Consider the following 26,673-nt stretch of genomic DNA (forward strand, 5'->3'; position numbering starts at 1 on the left):
ATGGTTTAAAGGCATGTCCATATACTACCTCTTTCAAAATGATGAGAAGATGGTGCTTGGTTACTGGCAATTTCTCCAGAACAGTCACAGCACACTTGAGTGTACACCCCGATACCGACAACTATTTGCGAACTATTTGCGCAGTGTCTTCGATAACCCCCCCTCACAGTTGGGGAGTACCGGGCAGAGGATGATCGCCTTCATGGGGCTCCACACGCTGAGAAATGTTGTACCAATTTGGAACATGGAATCTGTACGCAGATGGGCCATGCACATGGAATGGCGTGCGGGATTTGGTTACAGTTTTCTTTCTTTATTATCTATCATCACACTATTGGTTTTCAAATTCTATTTCATAGTTTAGAAGGAACTCTTGTTCTGTTGTTGATATGGATGTCCATTCTAATTTTGTTTGTCGTAACTGAAAGACGCCTTTTTCCATCATTTACAATTTAAAAAAAATTAAAAAAAAAAAAAGGGGTAGCGTCTTTGATTCATAATCAAAACGTCTTCGGTCCCGGGTTCGATCCCTGCCAGTGCCTAAATTTTGATAAATAATCAGCATTGGCGGCCGAAGACTTCCGGCATAAGAAGTCAGCCTCATTCTGCCAACGGCCTTGTCAAAGAGGGCGGAGGAGCGGATAGAGGTTTAAGGCACTCTCTTGTCCTAGGGGTGGGAAATTGCCCCTAAAGGCGGAAGAATCAGCAATGATCAACGACATGAGGATGCAGAAAGCAATGGAAACCACTGCATTAAAGACACGTAACGTGTATCCACAGGACATATTGTATTTGAAGAAGTGTCATGATGATCTCTCCATTGGCAAAAGATTCCGAAATAGTCCCCCATTCGGATCTCCAGGAAGGGACTGCCAAGGGGGAGGTTACCATGAGAAAAAGATTGAATAATCAACGAAAGGATAACGTTCTACGAGTCGGGGCGTGGAACGTCAGAAGCTTGAACGTGGTAGGGAAACTAGAAAATCTGAAAAGGGAAATGCAAAGGCTCAATCTATATATAGCAGGGGTCAGTGAAGTGAAGTGGAAGGAAGACAAGGATTTCTGGTCAGATGAGTATCGGGTAATATCAACAGCAGCAGAAAATGGTATAACAGGTGTAGGATTCGTTATGAATAGGAAGGTAGGGCAGAGGGTGTGTTACTGTGAACAGTTCAGTGACCGGGTTGTTCTAATCAGAATCGACAGCAGACCAACACCGACAACGATAGTTCAGATATACATGCCGACGTCGCAAGCTGAAGATGAACAGATAGAGAAAGTATATGAGGATATTGAAAGGGTAATGCAGTATGTAAAGGGGGACGAAAATCTAATAGTCATGGGCGACTGGAATGCAGTTGTAGGGGAAGGAGTAGAAGAAAAGGTTACAGGAGAATATGGGCTTGGGACAAGGAATGAAAGAGGAGAAAGACTAATTGAGTTCTGTAACAAGTTTCAGCTAGTAATAGCGAATACCCTGTTCAAGAAACACAAGAGGAGGAGGTATACTTGGAAAAGGCCGGGAGATACGGGAAGATTTCAATTAGATTACATCATGGTCAGACAGAGATTCCGAAATTAGATACTGGATTGTAAGGCGTACCCAGGAGCAGGTATAGACTCAGATCACAATATAGTAGTGATGAAGAGTAGGCTGAAGTTCATGACATTAGTCAGGAAGAATCAATACGCAAAGAAGTGGGATACGGAAGTACTAAGGAATGACGAGATACGTTTGAAGTTCTCTAACGCTATAGATACAGCAATAAGGAATAGCACAGTAGGCAGTACAGTTGAAGAGGAATGGACATCACTAAAAAGGGCCATCACAGAAGTTGGGAAGGAAAACATAGGTACAAAGAAGGTAGCTGCGAAGAAACCATGGGTAACAGAAGAAATACTTCAGTTGATTGATGAAAGGAGGAAGTACAAACATGTTCCGGGAAAATCAGGAACACAGAAATACAAGTCACTGAGGAATGAAATAAACAGGAAGTGCAGGGAAGCTAAGACGAAATGGCTGCAGGAAAAATGTGAAGACATCGAAAAAGATATGATAGTCGGAAGGCCAGACTCAGCATACAGGAAAGTCAAAACAACCTTTGGTGACATTAAAAGCAACGGTGGTAACATTAAGAGTGCAACGGGAATTCCACTGTTAAATGCAGAGGAGAGAGCAGATAGGTGGAAAGAATACATTGAAAGCCTCTATGAGGGTGAAGATTTGTCTGATGTGATAGAAGAAGAAACAGGAGTCGATTTAGAAGAGATAGGGGATCCAGTATTAGAATCGGAATTTAAAAAGCTTTGGAGGACTTACGGTCAAATAAGGCAGAAGGGATAGATAACATTCCATCAGAATTTCTAAAATCATTGGGGAAGTGGCAACAAAACAACTATTCACGTTGGTGTGTAGAATATATGAGTCTGGCGATATACCATCTGACTTTCGGAAAAGCATCATCCACACAATTCCGAAGACGGCAAGAGCTGACAAGTGCGAGAATTATCGCACAATCAGCTTGACAGCTCATGCATCGAAGCTGCTTACAAGAATAATATACAGAAGAATGGAAAAGAAAATTGAGAATGCGCTACGTGACGATCAGTTTGACTTTAGGAAAAGTAAAGGGACGAGAGACGCAATTCTGACGTTACGGCTAATAATGGAAGCAAGGCTAAAGAAAAATCAAGACACTTTCATAGGATTTGTCGACCTGGAAAAAGCGTTCGACAATATAAAATGGTGCAAGCTGTTCGAGATTCTGAAAAAAGTAGGGGTAAGCTATAGGGAGAGACGGGTCATATACAATATGTACAACAACCAAGAGGGAATAATAAGAGTGGACGATCAAGAACGAAGTGCTCGTATTAAGAAGGGTGTAAGACAAGGCGGTAGCCTTTCGCCCCTACTCTTCAATCTGTACATCGAGGAAGCAATGATGGAAATAAAAGAAAGGTTCAGGAGTGGAATTAAAATACAAGGTGAAAGGATATCAATGATACGATTCGCTGATGACATTGCTATCCTGAGTGAAAGTGAAGAAGAATTAAATGATCTGCTGAACGGAATGAACTGTCTAATGAGTACACAGTATGGTTTGAGAGTAAATCGGAGAAAGACGAAGGTAATGAGAAGTAGTAGAAATGAGAACAGCGAGAAACTTAACATCAGGATTTATGGTCACGAAGTCAATGAAGTTAAGGAATTCTGCTACCTAGGCAGTAAAATAACCAATGACGGACGGAGCAAGGAGGACATCAAAAGCAGACTCGCTATGGCAAAAAAAGGCATTTCTGGCCAAGAGAAGTCTACTAATATCAAATACCGGCCTTAATTTGAGGAAGAAATTTCTGAGGATGTACGTCTGGCGTACAGCATTGTATGGTAGTGAAACATGGACTGTGGGAAAACCAGAACAGAAGAGAATCGAAGCATTTGAGATGTGGTGCTATAGACGAATGTTGAAAATTAGGTGGACTGATAAGGTAAGGAATGAGGAGGTTCTATGCAGAATCGGAGAGGAATATTTGGAAAACACTGATAAGGAGAAGGGACAGGATGATAGGACATCTGCTAAGACATGAGGGAATGACTTCCATGGTACTAGAGGGAGCTGTAGAGGGCAAAAACTGCAGAGGAAGACAGAGATTGGAATACGTCAAGCAAATAATTGAGGACGTAGGTTGCAAGTGCTACTCTGAGATGAAGAGGTTAGCACAGGAAAGGAATTCGTGGCGGGGCGCATCAAACCAGTCAGTAGACTGATGACCAAAAAAAAAAAACCATAGAGCAAGCAGTAAAGGGAGTCACGGAGAATTTTGGAAAGAGAATTAAAGTTCTGGAAGAAGAAACTGAAACAATGAGGTTGGCCGATGACACAGTAACTCTGCTGGAGACTGCGATGAATTTGAACGAGCTGATGAACAGAATCGACAGTGTCTTGAGAAGAGGTTACCTGATGACTATCAGCAGAAGTGAGACAAAGGTAGTGTAATATAGCTGATTTAAATCAAGCGTTGCCGAGGGAATTATATTAGGACATTAGAAAATAACTGGTCGATGAGTTTTGCAATTCGGCTAGCAAAATAACTGATGATGGGCGAAGAAATGAGGATGTGAAATGCAGACTGGCAATAGCAAGAAATGTGCAAGAAAAGTACTTAGGATGCATATTCTCACAGGATGGAAACATAGTGAAAGAACTGGAAGCGAGGTGTAGCAAAGCTAATGCAGTGAGCGCTCAGCTACGATCTACTCTCTTCTGCAAGAAGGAAGTCAGTACCAAGACTGTTATCTGTGCGCCATTCAATCTTTCGACCAACTTTGTTGTATGGGAGCGAAAGCTGGGTGGATTCAGGTTACCTTATCAATAAGGTTGAGGTTACGGATATGAAGCCGGCCGGCGTGGCCGTGCAGTTCTAGGCGCTTCAGTCTGGAATCGCGAGACCGCTATGGTCGCAGGTTCGAATCCTGCCTCTGGCATGGAAGTGTGTGATGTCCTTAGGTTAGTTGGGTTTAAGTAGTTCTAAGTTCTAGGGGACTGATGACCTCAGATGTTAAGTCCCATAGTGCTCTGAGCCATTTGAACCGTTCGAACAGATATGAAAGTAGCTAGCCGTTGGATAAGCAGCTGCCAGCAGCAAGTCGTATACTCCTAGCTCACTTATTTGTTACATAGTTTCATATAGGATGTGTAATTTCGAGTTTTAGTTACTGTAATCGTAAATTCAGGCAGATTGTAGCGCAGTCGTTAGGCATTTGTACACGTTAGTTCATACATTCTTTGCGTGTTTCCCTTGCGTTATCTAGGTACGGACTCGTGTTTCAGTAACTGTTGTTCAACAGCGATTAGAATGGACAGGGACTGTGATTGCTGTGTTCGGATGAGTGCTGAGTTGGCATCCTTTCGCTCACAGCTGCAGGTGGCGCTGACTTCGGTCGTGCAGCTTGAGGCTGTTGCCAATGGGCACCACTGTGGGAAGCTGGACTTGGGTATCACGGGGATGTCAACCTCGTCCCGTCTGACCCCAGATAGGTCTGCCGCTATGGTTGCCCCGGTTGCTGCCCGCAGTGGGGCTGAGCCCTCGCCTGTGGTTGATTGGGAGGTCGTTCCAAGGCGTGGCAGGCAGCGAAAGACGTCCCCGGAGGCTGATCAGAAAGCCTGCCCAGTGCGTCTGACAAACAGGTTTCCGGTGCTATCTCTAGCTGAGCCATATGCAGCAGCCTGCCCTGTTTCAGAGGATGATTGTCAGCCTTCAAGGTCCGGGCAATCGCAGAGGGTGGGCTTATTGGTAGTTGGGAGCTCCAATGTCAGGCGCGTAATGGGGCCCCTTAGGGATATGGCGGCTAAGGAGGGGAAGAAATCCAGTGTGTACTCCGTGTGCATTCCGGGTGGAGTCATTCCTGATGTGGAAAGGATCCTTCCGGATGCCAAGAAGAGCGCAGGGTGCAGCCAGCTGCTGGTGATGGCACATGTCGGCACTAATGACGTGTGTCGCTTTGGATTTGAGGAAATTCTCTCTGGATTCCAGCGGCTATCTGATTTGGTGAAGGCTGCCGGTCTTGCTTACGAGATGAAGGCAGAGCTCACTATCTGCAGCATCGTTGACAGAACCGACTGCGGACCTTTGGTGCAGAGCCGGGTGGAGGGTCTGAATCAGAGGCTCAGACGGTTTTGCGACCGTGTTGGCTGCAGCTTCCTTGACTTGGGCCATAGGGTGGAGGGGTTTCGGGTTCCGCTGAATAGGTCAGGAGTTCACTACACTCAGCTGGCGGCTACACAGGTAGCGGAGGCTGTGTGGCGTGGACTGGGCGGGTTTTTAGGTTAGAAGGCCTCGGGAAAGTACGGGGTGGGCTGCAATCTCAAAGGGTGCATGGCAAATACAGGACGTACTTGGATCAAGGAACAGTCGGAATTGTAGTTGTAAATTGTTGTAGTTGTGCTGGGAAAGTCCCTGAGCTTCAAGCGCTAATAGAAAGTACAGAAGCTGAAATCGTTATAGGTACATAAAGCTGGCTAAAGCCTGAAATAAGTTCTGCGGAAATTTTTACAAAGTCTCAGACGGTGTTCAGGAAAGACAGATTAGGCAGAATTGGTGGTGGAGTGTTTGTATCTGTCAGTAGTGGTTTATCTTGTAGTGAAGTCGAAGTAGATACTCCGTGCGAATTGGTATGGGTGGAGGTTATACTTAACAGCCGAACTAAGTTAACAATTGGCTCCTTCTACCAACCCCCAGACTCCGATGATATAGTTGCTGAACAGTTCAGAGAAAATTTGAGTCTCGTAACAAACAAATACCCCATTCATACGGTTATAGTTGGTTGGGATTTCAACCTTCCCTCGATATGTTGGCAAAAATACTTGTTCAAAACCGGTGGTAGGCAGAAAACATTTTCCGAGATTGTCCTAAATACTTTCTCCGACAATTATTTCGAGCAGTTAATCCAGGAACCCACGCGAATTGTAAATGGATACGAAAACACACTTGACCTCTTAGCCACAAACAATCCAGAGCTAATAGAGAGCATCATGACTTATACAGGGATTAGTGATCACAAGGTCGTTATAGCAAGGCTCAATACCGTTTCTTCCAAATCCACCAGAAACAAACGCAAAATAATTTTATTTAAAAAAGCGGATAAAGTGTCACTAGAAGCCTTACTAAGAGACAATCCCCATTTCTTCCGAACTGACTATGCAAATGTAGACGAGATGTGGCTCAAATTCAAAGATATAGTAGCAACAGCAATTGAGAGATTCATACCTCATAAATTGGTAAGAGATGGAACTGATCCCCCATGGTACACAAAACAGGTCCGAACGCTGTTGCAGAGGCAACGGAAAAAGCATGCGAAGTTCAGAAGAACGCGAAATCCCGAAGATTGGCTAAAATTTACAGACGCGCGAAATTTGGCACGGACTTCAATGCGAGATGCCTTTAATAGGTTCCACAACGTAACATTGTCTCGAAATTTGGTAGAAAATCCGAAGAAAATCTGGTCGTATGTAAAGTACACAAGAGGTAAGACGCAGTCAATACCTTCGCTGCGCAGTGCCGATGGTACTCTTACCGACGAGTGTGCCGCTAAAGCGGAGTTATTGAAGAAATATTTCATAAATTCCTTCACCAGGGAAGACGAATGGAATGTTCCAGAATTTGAAACACGAACAGCTGCTAGCATGAGTTTCTTAGAAATAGATACCTTAGGGGTTGTGAAGCAACTCAAATCGCTTGATACGTGCAAGTCTTCAAGTCCACATTGTATACCGATTAGGTTCCTTTCAGATTACGCTGATACAATAGCTCCCTACTTAGCAATCATATACAACCGCTCGCTCAATGATAGATCTGTACCTGCAGATTGGAAAATTGCGCAGGCCGCACCAGTGTTTAAGAAGGGTAGTAGGAGTAATCCATCGAACTACAGACCTATATCATTGACGTCGGTTTGCAGTAGGGTTTTGGAGCATATACTGTATTCAAACATTATGAATCACCTCGAAGGGAACGATCTATTGATACATAATCAGCATGGTTTCAGAAAACATCGTTCTTGTGCAACACAGCTAGCTCTTTATCCGCACGAAGTAATGGCCGCTATCGACAGGGGATCTCAAGTTGATTCCGTATTTCTAGATTGCCGGAAAGCTTTTTACACCGTTCCTCACAAGCGACTTCTAATCAAGCTGCGGGCCTATGGGGTATCGTCTCAGTTGTGCGACTGGATTCGTGATTTCCTGTCAGGAAGGTCGCAGTTCGTAGTAACAGACGGCAAAACATCGAGTAAAACTGAAGTGATATCAGGTGTTCCCCAGGGAAGCGTCCTGGGACCTCTGCTGTTCCTGATCTATATAAATGACCTGGGTGACAATCTGAGCAGTTCTCTTAGGTTGTTCGCAGATGATGCTGTAATTTACCGTCTAGTAAGGTCATCCGAAGACCAGTATCAGTTGCAAAGCTATTTAGAAAAGATTGCTGTATGCTGTGGCAGGTGGCAGTTGACGCTAAATAACGAAAAATGTGAGGTGATCCACATGAGTTCCAAAAGAAATCCGTTGGAGTTCGATTACTCGATAAATAGTACAATTCTCAAGGCTGTCAATTCAACTAAGTACCTGGGTATTAAAATTACGAACAACTTCAGTTGGAAAGACCACATAGATAATATTGTGGGGAAGGCGAGCCAAAGGTTGCGTTTCATTGGCAGGGCACTTAGAAGATGCAACAAGTCCACTACCCTCGTTCGTCCTCTGTTAGAATATTGCTGCGCGGTGTGGGATCCTTTTGTATTATTACGTAATAGGGGAGAGAGTGTGGCAGATACGCGAGTTGGGATGGAAGTCATTAAAAGCAAAGACGTTTTTCGTAGCGGCGAGATCTATTTACGAAATTTCAGTCACCAACTTTCTCTTCCGAATGCGAAAATATTTTGTTGAGCCCAACCTACATAGGTAGGAATGATCATCAAAATAAAATAAGAGAAATCAGAGCTCGAACAGAAAGGTTTAGGTGTTCGTTTTTCCCGCACGCTGTTCGGGAGTGGAATGGTAGGGAGATAGTATGATTGTGGTTCGATGAACCCTCTGCCAAACACTTAAATGTGAATTGCAGAGTAATAACGTAGATGTAGATGTAGATGTAAGATGAATGCAGGTACTAGTAGATTGGAACAATGGCATGAGGGTGTCCACAATGAGGAAATCAAAGAAAAACTGGGAATGAACTCTATAGATGTAGCAGTCAGGGCGAACAGGCTTAGATGGTGGGGTCATGTTACACGCATGGGAGAAGCAATGTTACCCAAGAGACTCATGGGTTCAGCAGTAGAGGGTTGGAGGAGTCGGGGTAGACCAAGGAGAAGGTACATGGATTCGGTTAAGAATGATTTTGAAGTAATAGGCTTAACGTCAGAAGAGGCACCAATGTTTACACTGAATAGGGGATCATGGAGGAATTTTATAAGGGGGACTATGCTCCAGACTGAACGCTGAAAGGCATAATCAGTCTTAAATGATGATGATGATTTGTCTAGAGCTTATCCTTGTAGAGAAGTGAAACGTGGAAGATAAGCAGTATGCTCAAGAAGAGAATAGAAACTTCTGAAAAGAGGTGCTGCAGAAGAATGCTGAAGATTAGATGGATGGATTGGATAACCGAAGATGATGTAGCGAAGAGAACTGGAAGAACAGAAATTAATGGTACAATGGCACAAAGTGACTAAAAGAAGGTCTTAGATAATAGGCCAAACGTTCAGACATCAAAGAATCATCAATTTGGTAATTGAGGAAGTGGGGAGGGCGGCTAAAAATTAAAGAGGAAGGCCAAACCTTTGGAGAGCGACGTCAGACCACTCTTTGGACTGAAGAAAACGACAACAACAAACACATCACTTTACTGCTATCACTTACGTCAGCGACGGACGGCACGTCACCACCTGCTACTAGTCCTACACCATCTACAGAGCTCGAAAGCAATCAGTGTGCTTTTTCAACGGGGCGACTAATATTTGGTCGCGTGTGGCTACGCAACGGTTGCGATGTGTTTGATTTGAATGCGGATGCTGCGCATGGCTGAAGGACAGGATTGGTGAGAGGCCGCAGGAGAGTGCTGGTGGAATTAATGTACACTCCTGGAAATGGAAAAAAGAACACATTGACACCGGTGTGTCAGACCCACCATACTTGCTCCGGACACTGCGAGAGGGCTGCACAAGCAATGATCACACGCACGGCACAGCGGACACACCAGGAACCGCGGTGTTGGCCGCTGCGCAGCATTTGTGCACCGCCGCCGTCAGTGTCAGCCAGTTTGCCGTGGCATACGGAGCTCCATCGCAGTCTTTGACACTGGTAGCATGCCGCGACAGCGTGGACGTGAACCGTATGTGCAGTTGACGGACTTTGAGCGAGGGCGTATAGTGGGCAAGCGGGAGGCCGGGTGGACGTACCGCCGAATTGCTCAACACGTGGGGCGTGAGGTCTCCACAGTACATCGATGTTGTCGCCAGTGGTCGGCGGAAGGTGCACGTGCCCGTCGACCTGGGACCGGACCGCAGCGACGCACGGATGCACGCCAAGACCATAGGATCCTACGCAGTGCCGTAGGGGACCGCACCGCCACTTCCCAGCAAATTAGGGACACTGTTGCTCCTGGGGTATCGGCGAGGACCATTCGCAACGGTCTCCATGAAGCTGGGCTACGGTCCCGCACACCGTTAGGCCGTCTTCCGCTCACGCCCCAACATCGTGCAGCCCGCCTCCAGTGGTGTCGCGACAGGCGTGAATGGAGGGACGAATGGAGACGTGTCGTCTTCAGCGATGAGAGTCGCTTCTGCCTTGGTGCCAATGATGGTCGTATGCGTGTTTGGCGCCGTGCAGGTGAGCGCCACAATCAGGACTGCATACGACCGAGGCACACAGGGCCAACACCCGGCATCATGGTGTGGGGAGCGATCTCCTACACTGGCCGTACACCACTGGTGATCGTCGAGGGGACACTGAATAGTGCACGGTACATCCAAACCGTCATCGAACCCATCGTTCTACCATTCCTAGACCGGCAAGGGAACTTGCTGTTCCAACAGGACAATGCACGTCCGCATGTATCCCGTGCCACCCAACGTGCTCTAGAAGGTGTAAGTCAACTACCCTGGCCAGCAAGATCTCCGGATCTGTCCCCCATTGAGCATGTTTGGGACTGGATGAAGCGTCGTCTCACGCGGTCTGCATGTCCAGCACGAACGCTGGTCCAACTGAGGCGTCAGGTGGAAATGGCATGGCAAGCCGTTCCACAGGACTACATCCAGCATCTCTACGATCGTCTCCATGGGAGAATAGCAGCCTGCATTGCTGTGAAAGGTGGATATACACTGTACTAGTGCCGACATTGTACATGCTCTGTTGCCTGTGTCTATGTGCCTGTGGTTCTGTCAGTGTGATCATGTGATGTATCTGACCCCAGGAATGTGTCAATAAAGCTTCCCCTTCCTGGGACAATGAATTCACGGTGTTCTTATTTCAATTTCCAGGAGTGTATTATGGCGAGTAGGAACGTACTGGAGGGACAGAGTAGGCAAGGCGTTATGTTGGCAGAGGGCGTTGTTCGCGCGCCACGTGCTGGCCGCTCTCCCTGTGGCAGCGCCTAACCCAACTCCAAGGCCGACCGGCGTACACGCGCGCACCCGAGCCTCTGCTAGCAAAGCGGCGACAGTTTCGCTAGTGGCATATACAGTCGTGGTTGCCATGAGAAAACCACCGAAAAAACAAAACAGCTAAGAGAAAAAAACATAATCAAATGACTAGCATTCAACGTTGTTTTGGGGTATTATCTGTAAAGCTCTTTGGACTGCAATCTCGAAACGTCGGCGCTGTTTATTTCAGTTTGCTTGAAAATCTGTTGCCAAGTGATCTTATCAAACTCGTCTGAAGTGAGGTAGGTCAGTGAAGAAGCGTTATCTTCTGTCCAATGAAATGAACTTTCACGCCGAAGACTAGAAGTGATCTTGCGTCGCTTTCCACAGCAACGGCTAACGCTAGGAAGTTTCCGAGCGCCGAGTGATACCAATTCTCCGACACACTCATGAACTTAATTCTGATAAGATAACACCCAATCACTAAATGCTTCGCATTCCCACGTGTTCTTCTCAGCAAATGTCACTCACTGAACACGTGTGGATTACGATAGGGTGGGGGGGGGGGGGGGGGGGGGGAAGGTTCAAATGGCTCTGAGCACTATGGAACTTAACTTCTGAGGTCATCAGTCCCCTAGAACTTAGAACTACTTAAACCTAACTAACCTAAGGAGCCGGCCGGAGTGGCCGAGCGGTTCTAGGCGCTACAGTCTGGAACCGCGCGACCGCTACCATCGCAGGTTCGAATCCTGCCTCGGGCATGGATGTGTGTGATGTCCTTAGGTTAGTTAGGTTTAAGTAGTTCTAAGTTCTAGGGGACTGATGACCTCAGAAGTTAAGTCCCATAGTGCTCAGAGCCATTTGAACCATTTTGACATCACACACATCCATGCCCGAGGCAGGATTCGAACCTGCGACCGTAGCGGTCGCGCGGTTCCAGACTGTAGCGCCTAGAACCGCTCGGCCAGCCCGGCCGGTGGAGGGAGGGAAGGAGCGACGAAGCTTAAGTTCACCATCTCTTCGATGCCGATGGAGGACTAGCGTGGAGCGGAAAACAATGAACAAGGGACCGGCAAAGGAACCATTCTAGGATTCATTTGAAGTACTGCAGTGAAAACACGCAAAGTAAGCCGCGCGTCCGTAGCCTTTGGTGGCACTCGACTCGAGGGTAAGCTGGCTCGAGTCCTGGTGCGGGACTAAATTTGGCAGAATTTCATCGGAAAGGGGAGGAGAGGTGGTAAAACTCCTGACCACCAGTCTTTTCCGCAGTGTTGTGTATTAAATTCCAAATGTCTCCACAGAAGCGAGGAAATGCCACACTTTTGACGGTGACCCGTCTGTTCGATGGGGACGTTAAGCTCAGGGGCCCCTCTGGTTATTTTCGACAGTAGTAGGCTATGTGCCGGCATCGGGTTTATCCTCTCCCTTCTCTCATCATCATACCACAACACAAACCTGACATTATATCATAAACGCATCCATTACACTCACCCACTATCAATTACACACACGTCATGACTTTCATATTTTTCAATGTCAGTAAACTTCACCAACAGCCGTACACTTCAAGATTTTTCATTTTATTCTGAAAGCAACCAGTTTCGGCAATTAATTTTACCATCTTCAGGCCCCATACGCTTTTTTCAAATCAACGAACTTATCGTATAGTGCTCTACAACTGAACATCGTGAATTCCCATCGTTGTACCGATACTTCAAACGAAGACGTGACAGCAATCAGAACATTCATTGTGTTTTTGCTTCAGTGTCTTTAGATGTAGAAACTTTTGTTTCAGGTTACGTGAGCCTCGGAAAATATTGTTTACATCCCAAAAACTTGTCCGTATGGTACTAAATTTTAGCCATCTTTATTTGCACCCAGGAGCGTTAAGCAAGTAAAGCTCTGACTGGATAACTGTTCATTTAGGAACAACATCCAGAGGTGGCCTTTCTTTCCTATTCGCTTTCATCCCTTCACCCGAGAGTAAAATATTGTGCATTCAAGAAGATTATACACAAAGTTTCAGTTTTCGTTTGTATCTTGATCGTAAAAGAAGGCATATGATAAAAATCATCGCGTCACACATATTAAAGGCGTTAACATTGCACTAAGTTTTAAACAAAGAGGACCGTCACAGATGGAAGAATGAAACGATGCGGTTGCTATAAACTTTTTGCCGACGGAACATGCGCACAGCTAATCCCTGTATGTAAGGTGGGCGACAGGTAGAAACATACTATATATCATATCAGTCTATGTATACAGGGTGTTACGAAAAGGTACGGCCAGACTTTCAGGAAACATTCCTCATACACAAATAAAGAAAAGATGTTATGTGGACATGTGTGCGGAAACGCTTAATTTCCATGTTAGAGCTCATTTTAGTTTCTTCCACCTACGCTCAATGGAGCACGTTATCATGATTTCATACAGGATACTCTACCTGTGCTGCTAGAACATGTGCCTTTACTAGTACGACACAACATGTGGTTCATGCACGATGGAGCTCCTGCACAGTTCAGTCGAAGTGTTCGTACGCTTCTCAACAACAGATTCGGTGACCGATGGATTGGTAGAGGCGGACCAATTCCATGGCCTCCACGATCTCCTGATCTCAACCCTCTTGACTTTCATTTATCGGGGCATTTGAAAGCTCTTGTCTACGCAACCCCGGTACCAAATGTAGAGCCGGCCGCGGTAGCCGTGCGGTTCTGGCGCTGCAGTCCGGAACCGCGGGACTGCTACGGTCGCAGGTTCGAATCCTGCCTCGGGCATGGGTGTGTGTGATGTCCTTAGGTTAGTTAGGTTTAAGTAGTTATAAGTTCTAGGGGACTTATGACCTAAGATGTTGAGTCCCATAGTGCTCAGAGCCATTTGAACCAAATGTAGAGACTCTTCGTGCTCGTAATGTGGACGGCTGCATCAGCGCATCAGGGATTTCGTGGGACGGAGGGTGGATGTATGTATCCTCGCTAACGGAGGACATTTTGAACATTTCCTGTAACAAAGTGTTTGAAGTCACGCTGGTACGTTCTGTTGCTGTGTGTTTCCATTCCATGATTAATGTGATTTGAAGAGAAGTATTAAATTAGCTCTAACATGGAAAGCAAGCGTTTCCGGACACATGTCCACATAACATTTTTTCTTTCTTTGCGTGTGAGGAATGTTTCCTGAAAATTTGGCCGTACCTTTTTGTAACACCCTGTATGTGGTATTAGAGCTGCTAGGTCTTCTCAGTTTCTTGTTTCTTCTTCCACAGACATATTTTGTGCAACGTATGTACAGTACTTATTTTCATAAATATCGTACTGGCCAAGACGGCGTATACTTTCAGTTGATTTTAACCATCTTCATACGATCAAAATGAACGAGCACATGGCAAAATATGGGAAGATGGCTATCAAAAAGAGAGACAGCTTGTGTTTGTACCTCTTATCTTGTGTCAGTTTTTGGTGCTCCTTTGTCAGATAGCATTCTTCCGCTCAGTTAAACGTCATCTCCGTATTAGTAGCATGCTGAAACTGACAGTGTTCGTCCATACAGAACAACATCAGTGATACTGGTCCATAATTCTGTGCATCCATTATTAGATTTACATGTGGAGTTATCATTTGTTTGCTTCCTTCAGCGAGAAACGAAATGAAGTCGAAGGCGCTTCATCGTATGAGTCGAATCCTAATACAAAACAATCAGGTAAAAATCAACAAAATAAAAGTTATCAGGTGCTCAGGAGACGGATAATAACAGATGGTCGTAAGTGTCAGGGTGACGACTGGTACCTGCAAGCCTCTTGACACAAGAAGTGGAAAACAGCCTTGGAATAAAACCAGTTGTCTAGAAAAGAACAAAATTGACATTCAGTCCTGCCTGCCAACTACGAAACGATTCTCGTGGAGGATATGCATTTGTGAGTCAAAAACAAGGGGCATTGAAAAAAGAAGAAAAAAGGGAAGACTGCAGCTTTTGAAAAGTGATGTTGGAGGTGAATATTCAGAATACCATACCTTCGGCAGACACTCTCAGCGGGAGAAGTACTGAGAAGAGCAGGAGAGGTAAGTGTCCTCAATTGTACAGCACTTGCTGGATGCTGGAAAAGTTTTGCTATCACATTGTATATTTATACAGATTGAATAAACGTGTGTGAAGTGATGTATCAAGTGGCCATCAAAATGAATGCAGACAGGTGGACACTAACAGAAAAAAGCCACCTATATTGTCGCAAACCAGCACCCAGAATTACGCCAGGTGTACATACGTAACATCCAGAAAACCAGCTGGAGATCAACCTGAAAAGGTTTGAAAACCGGTTCATAGAATAAAGAACTAATCAAAAAGTGACTGGTTGCAGTTTTATGTATTTACATCCACTTTATTCTCCTGACCTAGAACCATGCGACTTTTCTCTATTCTACAAGGTCAAAGATGCATGAAAGGGAACAGGAGGTCAGTCCTTGAATCAGTGAAAGAAAAAGTGGCACGTGTCATCACGAAACTCACAGAGGAAGATTTCCAGCACAGTTTCCATCAACTGAAAATTCGCATGGAGCGTTGTGGGGATAGAGAACGGAGTACGTTCAGGTTGGCAATAAATAAATATGTATGCTTTCGAAAGAAAATGTTTTACAGAAATAGTCCCGTTATGTTACAGCCACAGGTCGTATTATGCAAAAATCTTGACCTGAAGATGATGGATACGAAACTCACCGAAATGGTGTGACAAGACGACGAAACCACTTGGCTGATCACCCGAGAAGATTTTATGAAATGATTTCTCATTGTAAATTGTATTACAAGTTTTCAAAAACCGAAACTACTGATTTTTGTGGTTGGAAGGGAAAGGGGGTTTGTAATGGATCATTTCCGAGCGGCAACATTCGGCGAGTGCCAGTCGATGTGAGTGAGAGCGGAAGTTCGACAGTGTGCGTGGGACTGCAACTATTTCCAGTCTGGAGATAAAGGGTGGGCTTCTCTTAATCGGCCTAACGGGTGCTCACCTTGGCCCACTGGGTGGTCCGCCAACGCGATGTTGTTTCCCACAGAATGGCCGGTATTTCCTGGTACCCTTCGGGAACAAACTTCTGCAAGCGTCGGCAGGCAGCAGTACGTCACAGTAGTACCATGAGTGTTAGCAAGAAATGGATAATGATAGGGCAACTTTCTGCTCTAGAGGCTGATTGGTCGAAACGCCTGCATGTGAAAAGAATGGCGTGCAGTCGTCTGCGAGCCCTACGGGGCGGAGGTGGTGAGGAGGTGCATTTCGGAGTTCGTAGCCAGGAAGCAGTAAGGTTCTTCTCTCGGTGTGAAAAGTTCAGAAGTCTTCGGAAGTGCGTTCCCTTTTGCGCGCGTAGGAAACGTGTTAATCAACTGCTGGTTTTCGAGGTGGATGTTGATATGTGGAGCAATTGTCTAACCGGAAGCGTTGTGTAACTGTTGACTTTGCTAGCGTTACTAGAAGAGGAATAAACTGAAGTTTGGTCCAACAGCAATTTGAAGTGTATGTCCTTACGCCCTTTGACTTTGACTGTGCTCCTGTGTTCTTTACAGAAGAGACGGGAAAAAGTGGTTAGTGACGGTGTTGTGACTGACTGCGGTGTTTGCTGTTCAATCCAGAGGTCAGACATGGGCGCTTTTGGAGGTAGTCACATGGTTTCAGGGCACTGAATAGCGGTATAGCGGAGGTGACTGTTTTAACTCTGTCTCGCGGATGTAAGGAAGGCTTTATAAAGTAGCTGTAGCAGGGCCTAGAAATTATCGAGGCGCGCCCACAAACTTCTGGAAGGAAGTCTAAGGAGCAATACGTCACGTGATTTGTCTCGCTTACCGAGCAGCACTAACAAGGGAACCTCCCCATCGCACCCCCCTCAGATTTAGTGATAAGTTGGCACAGTGGATAGGCCTTGAAAAACTGAACACAGATCAATCGAGAAAACAGGAAGAAGTTGTGTGGAACTATGAAAAAAAAGCAAAATATGCAAACTGAGTAGTCCATGTGGAACATGTAATACAAGGATAATGTTAGATCAGTAGTGCGGTGGGCCCGTGGTTAGCGTGAACAGCTCCGAAACAAGAGGTCCTTGGTTCAACTCTTCCCTCGAGTGAAAATTTTACTTTCTTTATTTTCGCAAAGTTATGATCTGTCCGTTCGTTCATTGACGTCTCTGTTCACTGTAATAAGTTTAGTGTCTGTGTTTTGCGACCGCACCGCAAAACCGTGCGATTAGTAGACGAAAGGACGTGCCTCTCCAATGGGAACCGAAAACATTTGATCGCAAGGTCATAGGTCAACCGATTCCTCCACAGGAAAACACGTCTGATATATTCTACACGACACTGGTGACGGCATGTGCGTCACATGACAAGAATATGTTGTCGACCCACCTAACTTGTACACTTGGCGAATGGGTAAAAAGATTTGGGTTTTCTTGTCGATGTGATAATCACTCCCAAAAAAGTGATCGCATCGGACGGACAGATAATAATTGTCTGAAAATAAAAAATTAAAACTTTTCTCTCGAGGGAAGACTTGAACCAACGACCACTCGATCCGCAGCTACTCACGCTAACCACAGGACCACGGCGCTCCTTAGCGTACATTACTCTGATGTTGCCTATCTTCTCATGGACTACTCAGTTTGTATATTTTGCTTATTTTTTTCATAGTTCCATACGACTTCTTCCTGTTTTCTCGATTGATCTGTGTTCAGTTTTTCAAGGCCTATCCACTGTGCCAACTTATAACTAAATCTGAGGGGGGTGCGATGGGGAGGTTCCCTTGTAAGCACCCGGTTTACACTAGCGACTTGCTGGTCAAAACCGACTAGCAGAAGAGAGTGCGCCTTCCACGGCTGCGTGTAAATCAGCAAACAATCCATCGATTGTGCCAAACGCTTCAAATTTCCGAATATTCTACACACTGCGCACGCTTAGAAGCAAGGGACTATGACGGCGTCTGTTAACATTGGAAGTTAACCTATTTTGGCCGAGCTCACTTATGTTATAGAAATGTATTTTGTGCTTTCGTTTCTTCTCAGTTTTTATTGCGTTTTATTGTTTTGTTTTCGTGGCACATTGAAAAGTTACAGGTGATGGTGTTTTTTTCCAGCTAGTATTCTCCTGTAAGAGAGATGAAATATCTGAAAGCAAAAAGGTATTTACGTTTCACCGAGAAAAATCCTTATTGTACATCAATAAGAACGTAAATAAGGAAAAGTGCTTTAAAGACAATAATTTCAACAATGAAAAAGAAATGATTTTCTTTGTTATTTGGCATTTAGCAAGAAAATAAGATACAAAAGATAAAGGAAAAAGACGCTGTTTACTGCGTTCGAGATATTGTTTGATGCGTCTGCAAGTGCCGGCCGGAGTGGACGAGCGGTTCTAGGCGCTTCAGTCTGGTACCGCGCGACCGCTACGGTCGCAGGTTGGAATCCTGCTTCGGGCATGGGCGTGTGTGATGTCCTTAGGTTTGATAGGTTTAAGTAGTTCTAAGTTCTACGGGAATGATGACCTCAGATGTTAAGTCACATAGTGCTCAGAGCCATTTGAACATTTTTTTTTTGTCTGCAAGTATATATTTTCTCAAGCAAATAAATGTATATGTTCTGAGATGTATTGGTGTCACTTTTCGTAGTCTTTCAGCCCTCAGGAGAGTAAAGAATTTAGCACGTTGCCGTTGACAAGAACTCCCGCTAAATATTCCGCATTTCTAATTAAAAAACTGTATAGTCATCTTTTCCTCTTACATACTCTTAATACATTTCGATTTTTTTCGTAAAAACTGTAGTCCCTCATAACCACAGTTTCACGGTTCTTATGCCAAACTGCACAGAAGACAGCTCCCACAAGACGCACAATATTGGCGATGAGGTGTAAACGAAAATGACCACTCGAAACAGACGGGCTTCAGTACAGGAGTAGAATACCGGGGGCGCTGCACTGACTCACTTGTCTCGAGTTGTCAATTGAGACAAGAAGGTGTATCGTGTGAACAGGGGTTAAGAGATCACGGACTCTGACCGCTGCCACGACAGGACTAGCTACAGGAACCCCCAAAGGACGAACGAAGTGGAATGTTTCAGGTTGCACGGTTAATTTTACAAATCAAGCGCTGGTTTCCGCGATGCGGAGCTGCGTGCCGAAGACGGCAGTGGGCCAGCGCGGCCGCGTGCTGCGGGGGCGAGCGCCCGGCGGCCAGGTGGCGCGCGACAGCCGGCTTTGTTCCGCTGCGGCTGCGGCTGCGGCTGCGCCGAGCCTCGGCCGCCGCCCCGGCGCGCGGTGCGCAACGCGCGCCGCCCTGAGGTAGGTCAAAAACACCGCGCGCGCTCCGCGACTGGTCCCCCCACTCCGCCCGCCGCCCGCAGCCGCGCCGTCGCGCTGCGCTCGGCCTGGCCGCGCCGACACGTCACGAAAATACGAAAAACCGAAACCCGTTTGGCCGGACGGACGCAAGAAAAATACTCGTTCCTAAATCAGACACACGCGAACCGGCGGCCGCCGCCGCCGCTGCAGCCCGCCTTGCACTTGCACTCTCCCGTCGCCTTTGTTCGCCGGGCTTGCAGAAATGAACGCGAAAATATATGGGCGCCATAAAAGCGAGCCGGGATGCGCCAGGAATGCCACCGCCTCGCAAAAACGCCGCTGCCCGATTAGCAGTCGCCCTCTCCCGCCCCTTTCTCTCCTCTCCCTTCCCCTTCCCGCCCCTCCCTTCCCCTCCTCACCTCTCCCGACGTCATTACTCTTGCTTTCCATTTGTCGCAGTTGCGGCGCGGAATGTGCGCCCAACGTGACCGCCGTGTTGCGACTGTGGGGGTACTGTACGTGGGCGAACCTTACAAGGGGGGTAGCGAAAGGGCATGAGCTTTATGCGTCGGCGTATTCTCCACACCGAAGATTTCATCGGTGAGCTGTTGCAACAGTTTCGTCGTTGATACGCATCGGCAATCATTATTACTACTACGGGGAATCGTAGTTCACCGGTCACTGACGTCTCGCTCACAACCGCTGACTTCTTAACGTTCCGCACACAAACGCCGTTGTTTCTCGACGAAATATGTCCTTATACATCTCATCTTTAGCCTCTCGGGCCCCATGTTATTATTAACTATTCTCACTAATAACAGATTTGGGGAAACTGTTCGTCAGTTTTCTTCTCCAATATTTCCATCTTCTTTCTTTTTCTCTTAATTTATCCAATAACTGGAGACCTCTACTCTCACGGCCTGGAGCACCTTCGGCGAATAGTATAAATTGTTCTCTCTCACTTCCCACAGGTCACTATGCTACCTATAACGAGTCGTTGTAAGCAAATTAAATTTGTGTACAAAAAGATTTCGGGCTTGCAGCCGGTCGTCGTAAACTTCATTGCACGATATTTCGGCTGGACAACTGCCAGCCGTCTTCAGGTGAGCCGAACGAGGACTGACGACGACGTTCTCCGCTCCATCTTATATACACTCCTGGAAATGGAAAAAAGAACACATTGACACCGGTGTGTCAGACCCACCATACTTGCTCCGGACACTGCGAGAGGGCTGTACAAGCAATGATCACACGCACGGCACAGCGGACACACCAGGAACCGCGGTGTTGGCCGTCGAATGGCGCTAGCTGCGCAGCATTTGTGCACCGCCGCCGTCAGTGTCAGCCAGTTTGCCGTGGCATACGGAGATCCATCGCAGTCTTTAACACTGGTAGCATGCCGCGACAGCGTGGACGTGAACCGTATGTGCAGTTGACGGACTTTGAGCGAGGGCGTATAGTGGGCATGCGGGAGGCCGGGTGGACGTACCGCCGAATTGCTCAACACGTGGGGCGTGAGGTCTCCACAGTACATCGATGTTGTCGCCAGTGGTCGGCGGAAGGTGCACGTGCCCGTCGACCTGGGACCGGACCGCAGCGACGCACGGATGCACGCCAAGACCGTAGGATCCTACGCAGTGCCGTAGGGGACCGCACCGCCACTTCCCAGCAAATTAGGGACACTGTTGCTCCTGGGGTATCGGCGAGGACCAATCGCAACCGTCTCCATGAAGCTGGGCTACGGTCCCGCACACCGTTAGGCCGTCTTCCGCTCACGCCCCAACATCGTGCAGCCCGCCTCCAGTGGTGTCGCGACAGGCGTGAATGGAGGGACGAATGGAGACGTGTCGTCTTCAGCGATGAGAGTCGCTTCTGCCTTGGTGCCAATGATGGTCGTATGCGTGTTTGGCGCCGTGCAGGTGAGCGCCACAATCAGGACTGCACACGACCGAGGCACACAGGGCCAACACCCGGCATCATGGTGTGGGGAGCGATCTCCTACACTGGCCGTACACCACTGGTGATCGTCGAGGGGACACTGAATAGTGCACGGTACATCCAAACCGTCATCGAACCCATCGTTCTACCATTCCTAGACCGGCAAGGGAACTTGCTGTTCCAACAGGACAATGCACGTCCGCATGTATCCCGTGCCACCCAACGTGCTCTAGAAGGTGTAAGTCAACTACCCTGGCCAGCAAGATCTCCGGATCTGTCCCCCATTGAGCATGTTTGGGACTGGATGAAGCGTCGTCTCACGCGGTCTGCACGTCCAGCACGAACGCTGGTCCAACTGAGGCGCCAGGTGGAAATGGCATGGCAAGCCGTTCCACAGGACTACATACAGCATCTCTACGATCGTCTCCATGGGAGAATGGCAGCCCGCATTGCTGCGAAAGGTGGATATACACTGTACTAGTGCCGACATTGTGCATGCTCTGTTGCCTGTGTCTATGTGCCTGTGGTTCTGTCAGTGTGATCATGTGATGTATCTGACCCCAGGAATGTGTCAATAAAGTTTCCCCTTCCTGGGACAATGAATTCACGGTGTTCTTATTTCAATTTCCAGGAGTGTATATAGTGCGCTGATAGTATTGCCGCGCATGCGTTGCAGTCGCGGAGACACAAGAGCCACACCGCCCAGCGGTCGCGCCGTCGCCGGTGGAACTGCAGTACTGGCCGCAGCTATCTAAGTCTTCTGGCGTTTTCGTCTCGACTCGAGCAAATTTCGGAGATGACGGGATTCCATGTGTTATTCAATTGGTAACCACTGTCACGCTTCATTAGATTTTCCGCGATGCCTATTTCAATGGATTCTTTGATAATGGAGTCCCAAAAAGAGTTGTTGCTGTGGCCAAAATCGAAGTTTCGTCGTACCCAGTAAGTCTGCAGTTGCAGAACATTGTATTTCTAATGGACATTGAATGGAGTACGACAAAACTTTGATTTTGGCCACAGCAACAACTTTTTGGACTCCATTATCAAAGAATCCGTTGAAATACGCATTGCGGTAAATCTAATGAACCGTGACAGTGATTACCAAATGAATAACGCATGGAATTCCGTCATCTCCGAAATTTGCTCGAGACGAAGACGCCAGAAGACTTCGATAGCTGCGGCCAGCGACAATACCGACGGCAGCTGAATACTGCAGTTCCACCAGCGAGGGCGCTGCCGTTGGGCGGTGTGGCTCTTGTGTCTCCGTGACTGCAACGCATGCGCGGCAGTACTATCAGCGCACTATATAAGCTGGAGCGGAGAACGTCTTCGTCAGGCAATCATCGTAGGTCGTACCACTCGCTCCTTCCGGCTCCTGGATTTGTCCCTTACCGTCTGCGCCCGTCCTGTCCGCCTCACCCCCACCCTCACCTACCTTGGCCTCACCATTGATCGTCACCTCACCTGTATCCCTCATCTCCGCTCCCTCCAATCCAAAGCCAACAACCGCCTCCGACTCCTCAAACTCCTCTCTGGCCGGACGTGGGGGTTGCACCTCTCTACCATCCTCCACACCTACAAATCCTTAACCCATCCCTTCCTCTGTTATGCCAGTCCCACCTGGATATCTCCCCCCCCCCACCCAAATTCTATAAGTCCCTCCAGATCCTTGAGCGTCATGCACTCCGCCTCCCGTCCCCCTCGCGGATCCTCTATGACCTCATTCCTTTCCCCCATCTGCTCCTATTCCTCGAACATATCCGCATCCTTTACACCTCCCGCCGCCTTCATCCTCCCTCACCCCCTGGTTGCTCCTCTCCTCTCCCCTCCCCGTCCCCTGCCACGTCTTCACTGTTGTGTCCCCCCTACCCTCCATCTCTATACCCTTCATCTCCTTTCCCAAGGTGGCTTCCATCAACTCCCCCTCCCAGACGATGCCCTCTCTCCCTTCATTTATCCCTCCTATCCCTCCCCCCTTCCATCTTTTTTCCCCACCTCCCCTCTCTCTGCCCCCTTCTCTCCCCCAAGTCCTTTTGCATTTCCCTCCTCTGCCTTTTCCCATTCCCTCTCGCATCTGCCCTGCTCTCCCCCCCCCCCTTATGAGTCCTCTCCCTCCTTTGGTTCCCCCCCCCCCCCCGTTTTTCGTTTTTTCCTCTCCTCCCTCCTAGTTTTCCCTCTCATTTGTCCAGGTCGTCCCCCCCCCCCCCCCCATCTGCCCTTGGCTAGGGACTGTCATCTTTGTGCCGACATTTCAGTGCAGTGTTTTACAGTGAGTGTTCTGTGTTGTGTGTCTTTTGGGAAGTGTTGCGAATGGACGTCATACTGTCACTGGGTGTGATTTTTTATCTCTTGAGAACAGAAACCAGACTGTCGCTATGTTATTTTTTTTTTAATTGTGTGTCTGCTATGTTACTTGTCTGATTCCTGTGTATTTTATTAGCATTGCCAACCCCTTTGCTTTATGTTTTAACTTTCCACAATTTTCCGCCGTTTTATCGCCTGTTTTTATTGTTCTTTTCTTCTTACGTTTGTAAAAAAGTCTGTAGGCTGTAGAGCAGCGTTCTAAGCTGCTGCCAGCCCGCCCCCTTCGGGGGAAATCGAAATTCAATAAAGGAAATTAAAAAAAAAGTCTTCGTCAGTCCTCGTTCGGCTCACTTGAAGATGTCTGGCAGTTGTCCAGCCGAAATATCGGGCAATGAAGTTTACGACGACCGGCTGCAAGCCCGAAATCTTTTTGAACAGCTGACTCGCCGGGAAAATTTCACATTTTACAAATTAAATGTGTGTCTACTAATAACGACTCATACAACGGTAAAATATGAACATATGTAAAAATTGTCAGCTATCTCTCATTATAGAGAGATGTAATGCCACGTACTCCTTCACGAAACATAAATATGGATGCAGTCATTGACTACATGATTAAGAAGTCCAAACTGCAGTCAGCCACGTTGTATGTATGGCTAATATTAGTAGTGCATTGGCATATAAAACAGAACGATCACACTGGGTCAAGTGTGACGCGGGGCGTGGGGGGGTTTGCAAATAAGGCTAGCACGAATCGACACAAATGTTCAAAAATCCCAATTGGTTCACAGGCTAAGAAACACGCCAAATATTTCGTGAAAACCTTTTAAGAAATATACAGAACGCGTCTTTCAGAGCGAAATCCTAGAATTATGCTTCAGCTCTCGATATATCATTTTCGTAGAGACCCCAAGTAAAATTAGACTAATAACTCGCACAGAGGAAAATAAACAGACGATACTGCAGTACCTGTGTTAAGAAGAACGATGCAATGTACCTTCGGGCATCGCTACGGCCGCAGGTTCGAATCCTGCCTCGGGCATAGGTGTACGTGATGTCCTTAGGTTAGTTAGGTTTAAGTAGTTCTAAGTTCTAGGGGACTGATGACCTCAGAAGTTAAGTCCAACAGTGCTCAGAGCCATTCAATATCGTATTGATCCGGCGATACCAGGAAGCGACTATGAATTAATATGTCCCTCCCCCTCCCCCTGCATCGGAATTACATATGTAAACGCTGTGACGCAGGAACGGTGACATACGGAAGATTGTATCTGGTCGTGAGTCGTGCACGAGCAGCCAGAGCGGTTAAGGCGACCGATCGTGTGAAGCGGAAAATGCGGTTTCGACTCCCGGTCCGACATAAATTTTCATTGTCGCCATTCCCTTATGCAGCTGATGGTTGTTCGTATTCGTAATTGCGAATGCTCTTCATGTAAATAAACAGGCATTGACCCCCACACTCCATCCACGACTGGAACAGGAAGGAACCCTAAGGTACATTATAGTTACTATCCTCTGCTATCCACTTTGAAGTGCTTCGGTGACTGTAAATGTAGATCCAGAATGGCATCGTCAGAAGAAATTTCGGTTTCGTGATGTTTCGAATTTAAATTTCCGCTTTCGGATCACAACCAGTGTCTGACACCATTCCTCAATTCACCGGTGTTTGTGAACTCATTTGTCCACTTCGTATTTTGCAGCACCATCGTATCTTAACACTGCCCAGTTATTACTTTGCGTTCTTTCACCAACGGTCTAGTCTTCGGACCGTACTAGATAATGATCAACGTAGAGCATTTTACAAACTGTTGCCGTAAACCCAAGCTACGACTACTGATTACAAATTACATCGTCTTCACGAACGCAGCCTTTTTACTTGCCATCCTACATTTACTCTCCTCCGTGCATATACGTGTTTCATTGTTAGAATAACTACATGCCGAAAGTTGTAAATATTTCCACTGTATATGAGTTACATGTTCCGGTTTAATCTTCCATTGAAAAACTGTTAAGTTTTTTATCATTCTGTTGTTTTTCAGGAGATAACTCAGTACTTCCTAAACCAGAAAAGACCACCGATAAGCCGGCTTGGGTGGCCGAGCGGTTCTAGGGGCTACAGTCTGGAACCGTGAGACCGCTACGGTCGCAGGTTCGAATCCTGCCTCGGGCATGGGTGTGTGTGATGTCCTTAGGTTAGTTAGGTTTAAGTAGTTCTAAGTCTAGGGGGCTGACGACCTCAGATGTTAAGTCCCATAATCCTTAGGGCCATTTGGATTTTTTCACCCCTCTATTACCTCCCATAAATGTTCGGTGGGATTCATGTCGGGCGATTTGGGTGGCCAAACCATTCGCTCGAACTGTCCAGAATGTTCTTCAAAACAACTGCAAAGAGCTGCACCCTAGTGACATGGCACATTGTAATCCATAAAAATTCTATCGATGTTTTGGAAAATGAAGTCCATGAATGGCTGTAACTGGTTTCAAGTAGCCGTACATAATCATTTCCAGTCAACGATTGGTTCAGGTGGACTGGGTCCATTCCATGTAAACAGAGCCCACACCATTAAGGAGCCACCACAGGCTTGCACAATGCACTGTTGACAACTTGAGTCTTAGTGGGGTGTAAGCCACACTCGAACCCTACCATTCAGCTGTTACCAACCGGAATCGGGCCTCATATGACCAGGGCACTGTTTTCCAGTCGTCTAGGGTCAAACCGATATTGGCACTTGCCCAAGACAGACACTGCAGGCGATGTCGTGCTTCAGTCCAAACTGAAGCCAATCATCTGCTGCCATAGCTCACTAACGCCAAATTTCGGCGCCCTGTCCTAACGGATACCTGCGCCATACGTCCCACATGCATTTCTACTGTTACTTCGCGCAGTGTTGACTGTACACTAGCACGGACAACTCTACGCAAACGCGGCTCTTTTGGTCGTTGAGTGAGGGCCGTCGGCCACTGCGTTCTCCGTGGTGAGAGGAAATGCCTGAAAT

This window comes from Schistocerca cancellata, chromosome 3 (genome assembly GCF_023864275.1).
Source record: "Schistocerca cancellata isolate TAMUIC-IGC-003103 chromosome 3, iqSchCanc2.1, whole genome shotgun sequence".
Taxonomy (NCBI): Eukaryota; Metazoa; Arthropoda; class Insecta; order Orthoptera; family Acrididae; genus Schistocerca; species Schistocerca cancellata.